This window comes from Corvus moneduloides, chromosome 5, assembly GCF_009650955.1.
Source record: "Corvus moneduloides isolate bCorMon1 chromosome 5, bCorMon1.pri, whole genome shotgun sequence".
Classification (NCBI taxonomy): Eukaryota; Metazoa; Chordata; class Aves; order Passeriformes; family Corvidae; genus Corvus; species Corvus moneduloides.
Window position 1 is genome coordinate 34451252 of NC_045480.1, and position 19072 is coordinate 34470323.

General features: G+C 34.5%; 1 protein-coding gene across 23 annotated transcripts in view; it reads right to left on the bottom strand.

Annotated features, from left to right (window-relative positions):
• TENM3 (teneurin transmembrane protein 3) overlaps positions 1 to 19072 on the bottom strand; it is a 1330479-nt gene that overhangs the window by 871379 nt on the left and 440028 nt on the right. For all 23 annotated transcript variants that reach the window (XM_032108354.1, XM_032108353.1, XM_032108357.1 and 20 more), the window contains one exon: positions 8816 to 8855. The gene's annotated coding sequence lies outside the window, so the exon portion shown is untranslated. The remainder of the gene's footprint in view (positions 1 to 8815; positions 8856 to 19072) is intronic.

Here is a 19072-nt window from a genome sequence, read left to right on the forward strand (position 1 = left end):
TATTTTTTGGAACTGATAACACTTAACGAATTTTTACAAATTAGTTATCTCTGGGCATAGTTTACAGCAATCTGTGGTATAGCAATTTATATTTGGGTATTTTCTGGATAAAAAAGAACACTGGATAGAAAGTTATCCTTTGAGCTCTTATATTTTTTTCATATCCTTTCATCACTAGTAGCTTTACTATCAAGAATAAGTTGAAGCAGGTTAATTCCTCCCTGTGGCTAAAGTAACTTAAACCTGAAGTCCAATATATATGTATTTAACTTTTTAAGAAATATGTTTCCCATTGTATTTGTCTTTTCTATTACCATTACTGAGCAGAAGTGTGAACAGAATCTAGAATCGTTAAAAAAGGGGAGAACCCCACAGAAAACAGTTCTTTTTACATCAGACTTATTATCCACATGTTTTGCGTAAGTTTAAATGTAACTCTATTTTAAAAGAAACTGAATTTGCCAAATTTTAGAAGGCAGGGAATTTTACTTTGATTATGTGGTCAGTTATTGCTTTATTACTCTCACACTTTAGTGATTCAATAAAACAGGGTTAATAACATGTAACAGAAGCTCCCTCATCTGTTAATCCTAGTTGTTTATTTCCTGCCTCTCAGAAAAAAAAGGAAGTATTTCAGTGATGATCATGAAATTTCATCCATTTTCTATTTTATCCTTTCACATCTAGCTCAGAGGATGATACAGAAAATGGTAGAAGCTATTTCAATGTGTTAACTGTATATATATATGTGTATATTTCTTAAGAGATGTTCAGTTTGTCCCCAGCATATTTATTTCAGTAGGAAAACTATTTGAACTGTTATAAATACAGAGCTAAGTGGAAAGAGGTTTGTGGGTTCTTTGTCTCTAGAACAAAATTGTTGTAAAGCCAGTAAACTTTCTTTGAAATGTTTTACTTTTCCTTTGATAGTTCTGAAAACAGACTTAGCTTGGGTAGTGAACTTCTGGGTCTAATTTAATTATGTTGTGAATTGGTGTGAAAGTTTGCTACAGTATAAATGAAACTTGTTTAAAGCAGTCTCAACAGGGGAAGCATGAAAGGATGACGTACATCAGAAATGAGCTTTCTGTGAGGTTTGCAAAGCTGACTGCAAGAAGGTTTTTCTATGCTGTTTCCTTTCTACTGAAAAAATCTCATATATGCCTCTACTTAACACACGAAAGAAGAAAAAAATATGAACTTAGGCTGGAGGACTCAAAGCAAAATAATACTGTACTGCCAACCACTTGTTTTGTACTCTAGTCTGAGACAGAAGCTTCTTGAAGACTAATAGCTGCTGCAAGCTTGAAACCTCTGGGTAGTTTTACATTTTCCAGTGTTTCCACAGGGTAGACTCCACTCCACAGTTCTTCTAAATGAGGGCTATACTTGAACACACAACTGTGCATTAAGAAAGGTGTGGCAGAGTAACATCTCATTCACTGGACACCTGGGAAGTATCTGTTTCAGCTGAATCCTAATAGTTTCAGATGCAAATGCATCACTTGAAACAAAAAAACAGTGAGCAAGTATGAATACTGCAAGCCTGAGGAAGCAGGTGGTATTTTCTAGGTTATATTTGTAGTCACTGTATTTGTTTCCTAGATTGAAAATTCTGGTAGATCTTTTTATTTCCAAATCACAATACTAGATAAGCTAAATATAAGTGTAAAAAAATGCCTTTCAGATAATGGAAGCAAGCTGTAATATCAATAGGAATTTTACTGTATCCATAGCTCAGGATACCTTATCTCATCAAGGTCAAAGCAACAGTTTCATAATGACCTGGGGCTTGAATTACTAGTGTTGTAATAATTTAGTAATGGGGGAATTTGATGAGTACTGTTGTAACAGTTTAATAATGGGGGAATCTGATACCAAATGAAATATTTGTTCTTACAGTCTCTCCTGGTGAGAAACCTAACTGAAAAAGCAGGGAGGAACCATAGCCATTCCCAGATAAATGGATTACTTTCACCATCACCTCTATTGAAAATGTTTAGCTAAATGAACAATTCTTAAAATTCCAAAATAGAAAAATTGGCAGAGTGGTTAAACACAGTAAACATGCTGGTTTTGATTCACAATTATCACAGATAAGAGTACTTTATCTCACTTTTCAAGATAACTGATTTTAGACACTGCATTGAGCAATTAAAATGTCATATAGATATTGGTAAAAATAGTAGGAATAATCTGTCTACTCTGACTCAAATAGTAAACCAGAAAATTATTTAATGTTTCTGAAAAGTGTAAAACTGCAACATCATAAAAGAGTCACGCATAAATCATTGTCTAACTGAAAAGTCATTTTAAGGTGAAATAAAACAGGACTTCCAAATCTCTGTTTTCATTCAAAGGGGAAATTTAATCTGCATCTCTTAAAGTTGCAAGAACTTTGACAATAGAAATGGATTCTAATTCACAATAATAAATTGCTCTACCTGTAAATATCTAGGGATATTTAACTATAATGCTCCATATACTTCTGTGTATAGTATACTTCCTAGAACTGACTTCTGGCTGACATCTAAATATGAGAACGAACTGATCAGTTTTAATAGAAACACATTAATATGATTGGTGGATGTACAATAAAAGAGGTCCAGAAGATCATTTCATTTAACTCAATTAAGACATTTAAAGGCTAGTGAGGAAAATAGAGAAGATTTTAGAATTTTGCTCCCAAACCCCAGAAACCACTGCTAGTAAATTCTGCTTTGACCCAAACACATGACATTTCAAGCACACAAACCGAGAAGAAAATCTACACTTCTTGTTCAATAAAGTCATAAATATAATTGTACTATTTTTCTTCCACTTTTTCCACTTTCTTTCACTCAGATTCTACATCAAGATTTCCTCTAATATACAATTATCACCATATGAAACTACTACAACATAGGTTAAAGAAATGGTAAAGGCATAAAATAGGTACAGTTATGCACTTAAAAAATACAAAATTACATATAAGTTAAAAGGATTAAGGTTTCAGATCCGAAAATCTATATTAGGATGAACTATATAAAAAGTAGAGATCTGGTGTGAAAGATAACACTTCCTATCTGGCCACAGGTAAGGTTAAATAACATAGATTATATGTATAGGTATAGAAATAGGCCTTACTAGAAAAAAAAAACCAAAACCAACACTTTTCATCCAGTTGCTGTTGGAATACAACCAAGCTTACCTTAATGTATCAGCACTTCTTCTACCATTAAAAATGCTATTGAGATTATAATATTGTATTTTCACTCTTTTTTTTCTTTTTTTCAGAGAAGGGTCTACTGCCAATTGTGAATGTATTTTGTAAAAAATATAATTTGGTTTGCTAGAATGCAAGCTCATCCTAAATTGATGTCTTGCATTTTATATCTGGCAGTTTTCAGGGGGAACATTATGTAGACATTTATTAACAACAACAAAGTCTGTTTTAATTCTTTAAAAAATATGACTATTTAGACAAATGTCAAAAAGGAATATAAACACTACTATATAAGACAGACACGTGCTATCCTGTGAAAGATAATTTGACTAGTCAGCAAATCCCTACTGGCACAAATGTGAGGAGACACTGGCCAGAAAAATCTGTCTGGTTTTCAGAATGTGTAACACTTCTCTTAGAGAAATAAAAGGGTCTCTCACTAAAATCTTAGCTGCCACATTAGCATTAAATCAGTGCCTGCCAGCAAACATGGTAAAAGGTTGTTAACGATTTTCATTGTAAACACTATTTTTCTGAGAGCTTAAACAATACTACAGAAAAGGGCTCTGGGCTAAAGTGTGGAATATTGCATATCTCTCAGGAAGTGTGTCTTTAGGCACTTATTTTTTAATTCCTTTACTGAGATAGGTCCTAATCTTGAAAAGTAAGGCTTAAGTGAAAGCAACAGGACACAATCCCTAAGAATGCTCAAGCACCAGGGACACAACATGCAACTTGCAATCTGATCCTCCTTGCTGGGATCCCAGTCAGAACCTAGTTCCTTAAAATTACTTTAAATTAAATTGATTCAAGACTACCACAGTTTAAATATATTTTATTTGGATTAAGAGCTTGATTCATATATTTCCATGAGAAAACTCCTCATGAGTATTCACGCATAGTCATTTTGCCATCTTTCTGTTTAAAAGAAGAACCAGATGTACCACTGAGAGACCAATCTACACTGAATTAATCCCATTTTCCCCAAGGACAGCTCCAGAAAAGCCACCATGAAGATACTTAGAAAGGGAAACTTTGGTATCGGTCATGAAAAGAAAAACTGTGAATACGAACAAAGACTTTAAAGGTCACAAAAGTTGAAAGAAAAATACACCAATTGAACAAATGCTACAGTGATAGCCAATCTGAGAATGTATGGAAACAAGATGAGCAAATACCGTGTATCTCTTAAAAATAAGAGAGATAGGATTATTGCCTGAAAAAATACACATTAACACATCAGATTAAAAAGAAAAGCCTTCTCATTATGTGTCTAAGCTAGTCCATACCAGAAACGTAGCAGTGAGCCTAGATTGCACTTCTATTTGTGCCGCCAAATAAATATTAACACAAACCACACAGACTATGCCCCCAAAGTATGTGTGAAATACAATAAATTAAATTGTTCCTAAAGATTGGCATTTTTTCAACAAGAAATTCAAACGCTGCTAATTTTGTCATTGAAACTTTTAAACTTTTTTGCCACCTCTGAAGATAGACAGAAACAGAATTCATCCCTCACAAGAAAAGACAAGAGTGTTTGCAAAATCTATTTAGCAAAACCAGAATGAAAGGTTTAAACATTTTAGAAAACATTGACCAGCTTTATGTGTTAGTAATGGTATATCTATAACAATTTTGAATCAACACCTCCCTTTCATTTCAGCCATAGCTGTTGGAGTTCAGTACCTCTGCAAACAGTGTCATAAGTCCCTAACAGCAACTGGAGCTGAATACTTTGGATCATTACTTAATTAAAAAAAAAAAAAAAAAATTGTAATGGCATGTTATGGAATAATGATAAGGTAGACAAGACTGCTTTTAAGAATCACTAGCCTATAAGAAAGAATTAGTAGCCCTCCACAGAGCCTAAGATCATATCTAAACAGAAAAGTGCTCGATGACACTGAAATCTGGAAGGTATACAACAATAGCAGTAGTACTGGGAACAGGCTTATCTGGTTTACTTGCATAAACCAAGCCTTCAACATGCTAACTTAAACATTATGCATCTGAGCTTGATTAAACCTGATTTGAAATATTTAAAGTTTAATGCTGCAGTCTCCTTTATACAGAAGCAGGAAGCTAGCTACTGGATGAATGGATTTTGCCTGAGAAAGGGAGAAGGATACTTCAACACCGGAAAGACAGAAAAGATTGCAATACAAAAAGAGAACAAAAAATTTCATGAATACTTCACAAGTGGCAGCTGCTGAGTTCAACAAGGGGCAGTGCTTGCAGTGACTGTGCTGGTCTACTTTAACTAAAGAGGTTGAAATCCTTATTAATACATCAATTGAAAAAAGGTAGTGTACAAATCCATTTGTTTTAATATTTAATTTTTCTGAAGTAATAAAAGAACTTTTTTTAAAATCTAGGGTGGTTCCAAAGAGTTTCTGATTCTCATAGGAGCAACTATTTCATAACTATTAACATTTGTTTTATTGATGCACCACTTTATTCCAAAATTTAATTCATTTTAGTGATAAACAATAAATAAGAATACCCAGCTTACATGTAATCTGTAAAATTCAACAGGAAGAGGAACAATAAAGAAGTGTATAGGTTAAGCCCAAGGTCAAACATATCAGCAGAAGTGAAGTCAGAAGTTCATAGATTAGCTGAATTCTTATTATTTAGCATTACATTGACATATTTTGTAAAACTACAGGTAAAGATTGCTTGCTGTGTAATAATGTATCCTAATAACTCTCAGTGGGAACATCCACTTGAAGGAGAAAGGAAGTGATGAGAGAGCGAACAGTAACAAATTATTAGAAAGACAGTATTCACTAAACAGTTATAAGAAATTCACAAATTATACATCTTACTGACTAGTGAGGGTGCATTTATCTCTCACCTAACATTGCAAAGGTACCGGGAGCTAGCAGATGTAAACTGCAGTGAAAATAAATTTTAGTGAAAAGTTAAATAGCAGAAATAAGGAAAAGTATCTTTTGTCAGACTTAAATATACTGAAGTCCATATTGGTCAAGTTAGTATAAAGTTTAATACAGAACTTAAGACTGGACATTTGATAAATATGCTGTATTTTGGACAAATGAAGATAGCTTTTGTAAAGGAATTTATTACTTTGTAGACCTACTGAAGCACTTTTATCATTCAACAGACACATGAATGCGAGTGATTTGGTTGCCTGGAGTTGCTTGGTAGGCGTCTACCTTGGATTTGCTGAAGGCTTTTCCTAGAGTTTCTCAACAAAGGTTAATATAAAAAGTAAGCAGATAAGAAGGCAGGCATGTATAACTGAGACTTTAAAAACCAAGTAGTAGAGAGTTAGAAGTAAAAATCCAGTTCCTGAAACTGAGAGATTTTGCTGCTGGACTTTTTGAAAGAGATTTTCTAGGGCCTGTACTGTTCAACTCATAAATGGTCTGGGAAGAGGGATGAGGGTTGTTAAGAAATGTTCCTGATCAAAATTATTTGGGTTAGCCAGGACAAGGACAGACAGTGTAGAATTCCAGAAATTCTGTACTCACAAGCCTGAGTGACAAGGCAAAGCAACGGCAGAATACATGCCCTGCAAATACATGTAAAGTGATGCACAAGAGAGGGTGAGGGAAGGGGGGGGAATTTAACATAGTGGGCCTAGAGTTGGCATTACTGTGGAGAATGAGCCTATAGTTGCACAACTATTCAGTATTGGTATCCAGTAAGAAACTAAGAAGGAAAAGCGGAGGGAATAATTTTGAAATAGTAGAAACCTAAGAACTTCTCACACTTCAAAAGCCACAAGTAGCATGCAAAATCCAAAACAGGGCAACAAAGATGAACAGCTTCTATACAGAGATCCGAGTAGGATGCTTCTCTTGAAAAGAAGATCTCCAAAGAAGGATCTAGATGAGGCTCACAAATCACTGGTGGCATGAAGGGAATTGACAGCTCAGTCAAATCTAATGCAATGTAGATTCAAATTAAGATAGAAGAAATCACATTCAAAATGACAAGAAAAAAAGTTCTTTATACACAAAATGAACAGGGTAGTAGACCAATGCAACTCATAACTGTTCTAAGACTTATGTAAGTTTGTGGGAAAAGATTCACAGAACAAAAATCTAACAAAACCTTAATCTTTAGAAACCACAAACATCTGATGAAATTTCATCAGCTAAAACTGCTGGAGGCTGGGAAATCTAGTTGCTATTCTTACCCTTTCCTGGGCATATACTTATAATCACTTCCCTGAGACAGGATGCTGTCCAGACAATTCTTAGCCTAATCTAATATGGACATTCTTCTTTTGCTATGTTTCCCCATGTCATTACTTTTAGGCACTCTCTGAAGTGGGCATGGATGCCTTTGAGGCACCTCATCCTGTTGATGTCTGATACATTTAAAATACTTGCTTCTCAGTTTTGGATTACTCTTGGAAGGTAGAAAGGAAGAACAATGATCAAATATAAGTGCTACAGGACTTCAACTTACAAACACAGGCATTTTTATTGGATAATATCTGAAATGTTAGAAATTGTTCATGCTTTTAGGATAGTTCAATGAGTTTTTTGCATTATCATGTCCATGAAGTACCTTTCTTCAAATGCTAGTATCCCATAAGTGAATCAGTAGACAAGTGCAAATATGGAATCTCTCTGAAAAGCTAACAAGTCTCCCAATGAGAATTGCCCTTTGCCATTGAAGAATATCTCCTGGCAACAATTGGAATACCAATGAGATTAAACATAACTTCCTCTAAAGCTTTTCAAGTGAAACAACATGGTTTTATCATAGAATTAAGTAGTAACACTTCATTTAATATGTACATTAATTATTGCTGAATTATAATGGAGTGTCTAAAAAGTTGTATAATATTCACATTAATACTAAATGAATTCATTATGATGAGTGTAATTACAATGAATACTAACTACATTAATGGCAGCTAGACATGCTAGAAAAAGTGTTACCCATTTACTTGACATGTTCCAAATGGAATACATTTTGTTAATGTATTTGGAAGACTAGTGTGAATAGCTTGAATAGTAGTGTGGAGCAGAATGTTTAGCAGAGGTTTTTTTAGTATAATTGAACAACTAATTATTTTACTGTATGTTTGGCTTCTATGCACATATACATATAATAAAATCTGAACGCGTTATCTGAATCAAATAAAAATAGTAAATCTTCAAATCAGTCTTATGCTTCTGATCATATTTAGTTTCACTTATACACATATAAGAATAAAATCCTAAATGCATGGTCAGAAAAATAGGAAGTCAGGAAACAGACTGTATATGCTGTTGTGCCCCAGTTTTGCACTCCAGTATTCATTCTGGCGTGCACTTTACAGATCAACCATGTTCTAGGCAAAGCCTGATGTCAGGTGGTGTGTTTAGCATGCTTCTGCATTTATATTTCTTGACCTGTTGGCCTAAGCCTTACATAAACTATTCTTGCCGATGGCAAAAGAAATCTGGCTTGGGAATTGTATCTGTTGCCACATGCCAGATGTCTCACGAGCTCTGACAGTGTATTAATTGTTCACCAGTTTTTAAAGAAGAACACAATTTTATCCACAAGATAAAATTTTAGTGGATTCAGAAAAATAAAATGTGATGCCTAATTCAACAGGAGAAACAAAAAGTTACTTACAATGCTCTTTTCAATCAATGGAATGCAATTTTGCTGCCATCTGTGAAAACAAACAAAGCAAAAGAAATATAATTTCACATAGGCCACAGAATTATAGAAATTTTATGCACAAGTAAAGGGAGTATAATTAAATGCAATAGTACTAATAGGCAACTAAAATATTATCATACTTATTCTTCCTCTACTTTGATTCATTACTTTGCTTCAAAGGCAACATCATCAACTGGATTCCTTCTTTTGCACTAACATATCTAATACAGCATAAACTGTAAAAAACATTCATTGCTTTGTCCAAAGAAAAGAAAAATCAGTGGATTAGTAGGGCAAACAAGGACTGAAAATACTGCCAAACACTTGACAAAACATCAAAACACAGCTTGATTCTTTGTTCACACAACAGAAGATACAAAGAAAAAAGTATCATCCTGTAACTTTTCTTGTATTGTATTTCAGAGGAAGATGAACTGTAGCCTTCCGGCAATCGCTAATGCAGTGTTTGTATTCTGTGTTGAGATTATCCACTTGGGTGCTGCACTGGAGCTCCCTGGGCTATTTTGACACTGCATCCAGATGCTCCAATTTTGCTTCAGTGACTCAACAGCAGAGCCAAAGTGCCTTAAAGCAATGTTCAAAGGGTTAGGTTTTGATGAACAATTAAAGTACTCAGAAGAAGTGTTTCTGAACATCTCTGACTGGTACTGAAGTGACTTAAGTGGCCTTAGTGTGACATCCAGGCAGGAAATATGCAATAGAAAGATTCAGTTCTACACTCAAGGTGAACGTGGATTTTGCCCCACTTTTATAGGAAAAAATAAAGAAAGTGCAAGTACAAAAGAAAAATATGCCATCATTTTAACCGCAGTATATCAGTTCTAGAAAGGGTGAATATTTGTCTGCTTTATATAAACCACTTAAAAAGGTCTAGTTAGAAATATTTTATTAAAGTTGCATTTTTCATATATTCCCACTTTCTTGTTTGAGACCTAAATAATTTACTGTTTGAACACTTTTTAAAGTGAATGTACATCCTGTAGAACCTAAGCATTATTTCACAGAAAATAAAGATCTATGTACTTCAACTAAAGTTGTCCACAAACGAAGTTATCTAACTCAAGTACTGAATATTATTATTCCAACTGCTAAATATTTATGGGATTGGAAACTTATTTTGGAAAGCCTCACTCATTTAATTGGAGAATAGCTTTATCTGTTAAATGCTACAAAACCAGAGAAATACTTAAGGCTCCATAACACCCACAACACAGGCCCTGAAGTTCCTGAATATCAATTTTAGGGTTCTGATACAAAATGAAGCAAGCAAACATTTTCAGGTGGCAAATGTCATTGAAGGAGGTTTTACCTGAACAATGACAGTGCATGATGGAGGTTGGAAGAGATGGATTTGATACAGAATACAAACTGTGTACCAGGTGGAAGTTAACTGTGTGAAATCTTAAGAGACACATGCTGAGAAAACGGAAGCATGTCCTGAAAGAAATTGGGGGGGGGGGGGGGTGGGGGAAGGAAAAAAAATCACTGCAAAAAATTTGCTTTATGATCCCTCCAGTACATTCACCTCCTCAGTTTCTGTTAACTTTGCATCTGGTTGCCACTGCCAGTCAGCTCACCTACTGTGCTGAAAATCATTCACTAAATTAAGACTCAGGAACTCTGGGCTTCACAACTGGTACCAGCAAACCTTTTGTGTGACTCTGTAAAAATCTGCAACATTTGACAACTTATTCTGTATCTGTAGTACTACTGAGACATTTTCCTGCAAGAGATCAACATCTAACCTTTGCAGGTAAGATTTTGCTAGCTTGCTTTTTTCCTCATCAAAAAAAACCCCAAAACCTGTACTTTGTTCTGGCTTTTCCTCACATCTGTTGGCAACATAAAAAGTAGAGAAAAATGACTCAGATTTCATAAGTGGGCAGTATTTCTTTTGTATTGATCTTTGTGTGTGAATTGAAATAAGCACTTGTGGCCAGCAAGTTTGACTACTCCTTCTTAATATAAGCATGCTAGTTCAGCTCAGTACAGGTTCTTGAATTAAGAAGTTTTAGGAAACATGGAAGTATATGCAGGAGGGCTTCAAGTATTATGTAAATAATCTTCAGTTAGTTGCTTTAACAAAAAGGGAATTGGAAAAAAAATTCAGTCATCTTCCCCCTCCTCTACAATACTTGCAATTCAACTAAAATGATGCATTTAGTGACAAAGAAAACCATACTTTGATTTCATTTGGAACTGACATAAGTATTCAGGAAATATTTAGGAACAAAAAATGTGGGGATGAATTATCCTTCTACATCCCCAAAAGTAGCAATTTTCTCCAATCATTAATCTTTATACTTGCCAGAGACATAGGCAAATCTGTAGAAGCTATTTAAACACAAAACTAGAGAACTGGAAATGAAAGATTAGGCTTACACGCTCTTTGTAAATCATTCATGGAAGTAAAGAGAATCCCCCCTCTCTTCACTTATTCAATAGCTCTGCGGTTAGGGCCTCATCTGATATACAATGTGGGACAATCAGGTTCAAGACCTTGTCTGCACATTCTTGAACCCACATTTTCACTTTCCCAAAAGACTTCTTAAACCAGTGAGAAATCTATAATTGGCTTCTCTCGATCCCCATGGAAAAAGCTGTTCTGCATGGATTATTTAAATACTGAGTCAAAGAGAGAGAATGACTCTTTGGTCTGGCAGTTAAAGAATTCACTTGGGAGGCACACAGCTCGGTCAAAGAAGCAGTTCAAATAGTTCAGGTGAGAGCACACCACTGCAGTGGTTAGGTGATTCCTCTGGAAGGTAGAAAATAAAGGTTTAAATCTCAGTCAGGGGTAAGAGGTTGAAACCTAATCTCCTATTTATAGGAGTTATTGCATTAAAAAACATATGGTGAGATCTTCAACTTGGTGCGGGTAGAGGTGAGTGGGTGGAGAGGGGAAGATGGAGAAACAGTTGCTATCTCTTCACTACTAGTTTTGTGAATCTATTCCTGTTTGCAAAACAAACAAAAAATAAAGCCATTACAAATTCAGTCTGAATTTTGACAGCTTTTAAAATTGTTAGTGATCTTTATTCACTAGAATTATATTCAGATAGTTAATGCAAAAACACATTGTCTTCCTTGCAGGCTCAGATTAGACTGGTAGTGACTGTTTATATGTGCAATAAAATCATAATTAGATTAAATTTTTTTGCATGTATGAAGCTTCCTGTGCACATAGTGTGCAGATACAGACTAATCCTTGTGGAGTTAGGATTAACTGCTACTTAGGAATTCTATGGATTACATTCTAAAATTCTGTGGGATGAGATGGAAATATTACAGTAGAAGCTCGCTTAACATTTCAAATTGTGCAGGGTATATTCATCAGACTTTTTATGAGAAAGAAATGATCATGCTTTTTTCTTTTTTTTTTTGGACATCACATCTGGACAAAAAATAATTCAGTATAATTCGTCTGGAACAAGTATCTTCCAATTTCTTATATCATGGTTGTAAGCCTCCTATTTTAATGAAGTATTTTATAGTTCATTTATTATATAGTGCCTCCAAACACATATTTGAGTCTGTTTTATGAGAAACTTAATCATTTTATTGAATAACAGAAAAGTAAACCTGAATTCCTGAGTACTCGCCATCAACACTGATCTGAGAATTCATTTACTTACCTGAATATTAGATAAAGATCTTTGTTGTTGTTTATATTTGAACAAAGCATAATTCACTTATAGTATTTAAATCTTATTTTTCTTTCATTGTCAATATTTCTCTCCGAAAACTTTCATGTTTTTCTGACAGCATTCAGAAATTCCAGGGGTATCAATGACAATTAACTGCGTGTAAATCTTTCAAATACAAAGTGGGTTTCAACAGGAAAAGGTTGGTGAAGTTGAAATGTTAAACTAAAAACAGAGCACAGCTTTGGATAAAGAAACATTTTCAGCTTACTACAATTACTCCAATAACTCAATTTGCCTAATACATACAAGTTACATATTCAGAAATATTCATTCTTAGGCCACTTCTACACAGTATTATTGCCTGCTGGTCTCTAAAAGCACACACAGTCACTATTTAGTTCTTATCAAGACGGTAAGAATATGCTGCTGCTTTCACATAGCACATTTTTTTTCACAGTATGAGTGCATGCAAAAATAATAAAATATTTTCAAATTTGCCAGCTAACAACAGTAGTAAATTATGTTTTTTTAATCTAGCTTTTTGCCAATGAACATGCTCATTTGCATAGATTTTGCTTCTCGTGGGAAGTCTAACTTTTTATGATTCCCATGTTACATTCTCCCCCAGCATTTCCAAAAAGTGAAACATCTTTTCCAGTAAAGAGGTTCATACATTTTTTAGTTAAATATCTTAGGGGAGGGGGAATAAAGTTTTTGTGTTGGAATTCCTAATTTTCAACTGACTCAAATAAAAATAAAATAATCTTAATGTAAATCTGATTTGTAAGAGTATTTTAGACCTGTAACGTAAAATGAAGAATTATTGATAAGCAATGTACGCTAATAACATTAATGTTGGTTTTATCGCAGATATATTCATGGGATAATGATTCAATGAGAAACAGTAGGTAGTATGGGGAAGCTCATCCTCTTATGACCAATGGCTGGAGCAGGTGTCAGTGTCGGTAAATAGTGGGAATTGTTATTTGGATTTTATTGGCTATTATACCAGGCTGCTGATAAATACACAGTCGTCTAAAAGTACTTTCACATAAAGGATAACCTGAATAAACCAATTTTGTGTTTCAACTATACAACAAGTATTTCACAAAAGAAAATTATTGCCAAGAGGGCTTCAAATATTTTTTAATATATTATGGATCAAATAGTAGAAAAAAAACCCAAGCAAACCAAAACAAAAAATGTTTCTCATCATGTTACTCAGAAATACTCATAGAGTGAGTGACATCTTAATGTATTCAATATGCAAGCAAACCAAAAAAAGATTCAGGTTTTGGTTATTACTTCTGTAAGAAAAATCAGTTTACAACTGCATTAGTTAAATTTACAGATGCAATTTTCCAAAATTACTGTATGATTTTCCTACCTGCTCACTACTGAATAATAATTCACCTAAACTTGCTTCAACTTCAGCATCACTGAGAAAAAAAACATTCAATACAAGGAAATGCAGCTTCTGTCACAGAAAAGAAAGTTTATGGCTGAATCTCTCATGATCAGGATCGGGTACAAGATTTTATCAGAAGTAAAAGCCCCACACACTAACAAAAATCATAAAACACTTAGGCAGACTATTTTTAGCACATATTTGTTGGTTTTTTAACTCTGAAATAGAAAAAGACAAAGTAAAATGTACATCTCAGTATAAAAATATGCAGACTTTTTTGGTTAGAAATTAGTTAAAAAACCATACAGTGATTCTTTGTGACTAAAAAAAGAAATGACATTAAAAAAGCTAATTAAGAAGTGAAAACTAATATAATAAGAGAGCTTGGTGCTACACTGCACCATACTCTTATCCAAAATTTTTCACTAATTTATAGGTATAAAAAAAAGAAACTCAATTGTTCCTGGGTTATTGGTCTCTTAATCTTGCATATTAATTCAGGCAGTGTACCAGTACAACTAACTTCCATTCCATTATTCTTAATTATCTACCATTAAACTCAAATTTTGTTACTTTTGTTGCTGAGAAAAAAGAGGAAAAGCCATTGTATTTGTATTGCCAACTCATTTCCAGTTCTCCTAAGGGTCTTTTTTCAAACCAAAGTGAGAATCTTTCACAATCTTAAATATCAGTTTTTATTTCTTTAATTGGGTGTTTCTATCAGGACCTTTTCAGTGAACTCTTCGCATTTTAATATACTTCTGCTTCACTACTCTAGCTGATTGTTTCAGAGGTTGTGCAGAACACATTCCTGATCTTCATGAAAGCCGCTTTCAAGGTCTCTCATATTCTGCCATAATCCCCTAGTAATTACAAAGGCTCTCTTTGCAACAATAAGCAAGTTAGAGAGGAGTTCTATAACCCTACATCACACAATAAATTGTACTTGGACATTTCAGTTAAATGTGCTTCCCTTGAGCCCCCAAATTGCATACAAAATCTGTGCGATGCCAAAACACAGGAACTGAAAGGTTATGATGATGGTAACTGTCTCTATACAAAGCATTGATTAAATGAAATACAAAACACAGCTTGGATAAAGGCTTTAGTTGGGGAGCAGTTAAGACCTCATTAGAAAAGCAGAGTTGACAGAGCTTAAAAACACTTATTTTATGCCTGATAATCATTAATCATCTTTACAGATATTTTTCTCCTTTACGACTTTAAAAGTGCTTTTGAATGTTCCTCTGTAACTACTCATACTTTTACTTTTGTTAGGGAAAACATTTACATTTTTTAGGGAAAAATGGCTCTTCCTGTCAAAGGAAAGACTTTGCCAGATTTGTGACTTAGTTGCAACCATTGTTTTTATGTATATGACCCATGAGCTATCAGAAGTCACCTTTCCAATTACCGTACATATAGAAAGGTAAAATGTACAATAAATATGTTCAAAAATACAAAATCCTCTTTGTCCTCTTGTCTTTTTCCATCTTTGAGTTTTCTCTATTGCTTGTTGATCAAGTACATAATCATGTGGGTTTTTATATCTTCAAAGGGCTACACCAAGTTCCATCTATAACTCAACTCAGCCTCAAAATTATAAGGGTTACAAATAAAGTAAACCCCTACCATGTACCTGATCTTACCTTGGTCTAAAAAGCTATAGAAAAAAAGAAACTGCTTTATGCAGTTTCCTGACATTACAACTGGCCTAAACTATGTTAAATAACAAGGGATAAGAATACTGTAGCATAAAAATGATCTGACAAGAGTCCCTACTTTTGAAAGGCCAGCCATAATGTTAAAATCAATTTTAAAAGTTTAAAAGCTTGTGATGCTAATTTCTTGTGCTGTGGCAATATATAAGATGCCTTCTATTACCTGTTCCCTTAAATTTTCCAACTTAATATATGCTGTGTTTTTCACTCGGTAGGGGAATATTCCCTACAAAGAACTAGGGAAGCCAATATCTATTAGCAAAAATTATACTAGGGAATGGGGCAAATGATTTTAAAAATCCTTCATTTGTGAGTGACATCTGAAAGAAAATCAAATGAACTTTTTTTTTTCCTCTTTCTCATTTCTTTTGTTGACCTGGTAAACTTTAACACTGATACTGAACACAGAAAACAAGGAGAAAAAAGAGATTTCAGTAATGTGTTCCTCACTTTTTGCTTAATAACAGAGGTCTTTGAACAATCAGCAATTATATGGAAATCTTCAAGTTTACCTGAAGGCTGTATAATTCTGGGAACTCTCTTAGCTATATTACTGAAGGCAGTTTGTTGATAAGTATGTTTCTGTCTCTCCAGATGAAACTTTTTATTACTTTTAATAAATATTCAAATACTCAATGAGCCAGAGACAGTAAAAATTATTCTATTCCCTGTTTGTTGAAGCAATTTACTTGGGAACCCAGGTTCTAATTATTATTCTAATGAATATTTATATATTGCATAGAAATACACCAACAAAGGCAAAGTCTGAAGGTGTTACAATTAAGGCACTTGCAGGAAAGAAGAGGAGATGCAGGTTCAAGTGAGATTTGCCTTCCCCCTGAACATGTGAGCTGATTATTTTTTAATAGCTTTTCATTGAATGAAGTGGGCCTGATTCACTTCTTTAATTCAGTTCATAAATTAATTCTAGATTTAACTATTTTGTTACTTTCATCTAAGTTTGTTGCTTTTAAATTAACTGTAGTTACATATTTATGGTTAATTCATTCAAGTAGACACACTGCTGCAAGTGCAAATAATACACTTTGGAAGAACTTCACTGTGTTTCTGGAAACAGTTGTAAGTAAAAGCTATTAAGAGACATGAACATTTTAATTTGATAACCTTATATTAGCAGGTGCAAACGTCAGGTACTGTCTCCACTCATAGTCACCTTATATGCATTTTAAGCCAAGAGATATTTGTTACCATGAGCAACCTCCTACTCCCTAAAAGCATGGAAATCAGTGCTAAAGTGCAATGGTACAAGGCACTTTGTAAAGTGTTACTTAATAAATAAAACAAAGGCAAGATGGGAATGTATGGCTGTTTCACTACAGGAGCCTCTCCAGAATGCATAACACTTAAGTAAGATCAATTAGGGATGACAATAATTAGGCTTGTATCAGAAAAGGGCAACTTCCCCTTCCTCAGAAAAGGGCAACTTCCCCTTCCTCATAAAGCATGACTGGAAAACAATAAGAGTTAGGAAGTACTCCAAATGTATAGAAACAAGGAATGAATATGACTTTCACATGAATAATTAAATGATTGCCCATGGGCTGTATACATCTAATAGTGAAGGTGCATGCCTTTGCTTCCTTTAGTAAAGCAAATATTAGGGCCTTTTTTTTTTAGCCTTATAATCTATCTGCTGATACAGTACCATTTAAGGCCTTGGTAAAATTCCTAGTAATGACCACAAACTTTAATTTTATGTACGTTCATTTTATGTCTAAATATTTTGATAGTATATGACCCTGGATTCTCCTTCATTATTATCTCTCAGAACTTGAAGATATTCATCAGAAGATTAAAACAGACAAATAATAACCCGCCTCCAAGACACGAAGAGCTGAGTAGGATCAAAACAGAGAAACTCAGTGTTCAGAGACTTTACCAGTACCTAAGCATTTTTTTCCTTAACTTAGGATGGAAAAGGGAGTGGAAAACAGCCTCACAAACTACAATATAAATGGTAAAACTAAATTAGCACAGAAAAAAGCCACTAAACTAAACTAAAAGGAACTAGAAGCCTAGGATTTGTGAACTAGTTCCCAGAAATATAAAAGATGGTGCCTGTTAACTACACATACACTGCTCAACTGACAAAAAATTGGTACCATATCCAGCATTGAAAGTACTGTAGCAAAAATTACTTTATTAAATCCATGAGGTGGTTTGTTTTTTTTTTTTCTTGTTCTTCTGGTTTTTTTTGGTGGTACTGGTGTTTTGGTGTTTTGTTTTTTGTTTTTTTTTAATTCAAATTTCTCTGGTAGGGTACCTGCAACAGTTTCACATTTCTTTAAATGTATGCCATGCATTTGGGTCTTCAGCAAAAAAAACCTACAGCAGAAACACACCTTTTCCCACTGCTGATCCTACTTGTGAAGATTTAATCAATTATAATCTTTGCAGGGGGAAATAAAATATTATATTATGATGTATTTATATTATGATGTATTTATTTAGGGTTTTATTTACTTCTTATTTGTAAATGTCTATTACACAGTGTACTGCAGAGAAACACAGAAAGATTACTGTGCAGTTTAGGGAACATTTGTCTTTATACAACAGTACAGGCTTGGGGAGGAGTGTCTGGAAAGAGTTCTGGTGGAAAAGGATCTGGGGGTGCTGGTTGGCAGCCAGCTGAACATGAACCAGCAGTGGGCCTAGGTGGCCAAGAAGGCCAATGGCATCCTGGCTCATACTGGAAATAGTCATGCCAGAAGGACGAGGGCAGTGACTGTCCCTCTGTACTTGGCACTGGTGAGACTGTAACTCGAGTGCTGTGTCTGGTCCTGGGCCCCTCAGTACAAGAAAGACATTGAGGGGCTGGAGTGGGTCCAGAGAAGGGTAATGAAGCTGGTGAAGGGTCTGAAACATAAGGAACTGTGGTTGTTCAGCCTGGAGAAAAGAAGGCTCAAGGGAGATCTTACTGGTCTCTTCAACTCCCTGAAAGAAGATTATAGTGAGTTGGGGATCAGCCTCTTCTAGCGGCAACCAGTGACAGGACAAGGTGAAATAGCTTCTTAGTGGCACTGGGAAAGGTTCAGGTTGGATCTAAGAGACAAAATTCTTCACAGAAAGGATGTTCAAGCATTGGAATGCACTCCCCAAGGAAGTGTAAAGTCGCCATGCCTGGAAGTGATCAAAAAAGACTGGATGTGGAACTTTGTGATACAGTTTGGTTGGCATGGTGATCTTGGAGGTCTTCTCCAACCTACTCTATGATTCTATGTGTACTGGATTCATGCAGTTAAATTGTTAGTTACTAGAAGTTAGTTAATATTTCATATTTTGATAATTTTAATTTTTAGGTTTGAGAATATGGTAATTGCACAGTTTTATGAAGCATGGCATTCAAAGGGAGATTAAAAAAGGGAGAAACCCAAGAGGAGACTCCCTATACAAAGTTCTCTTTAGCAAT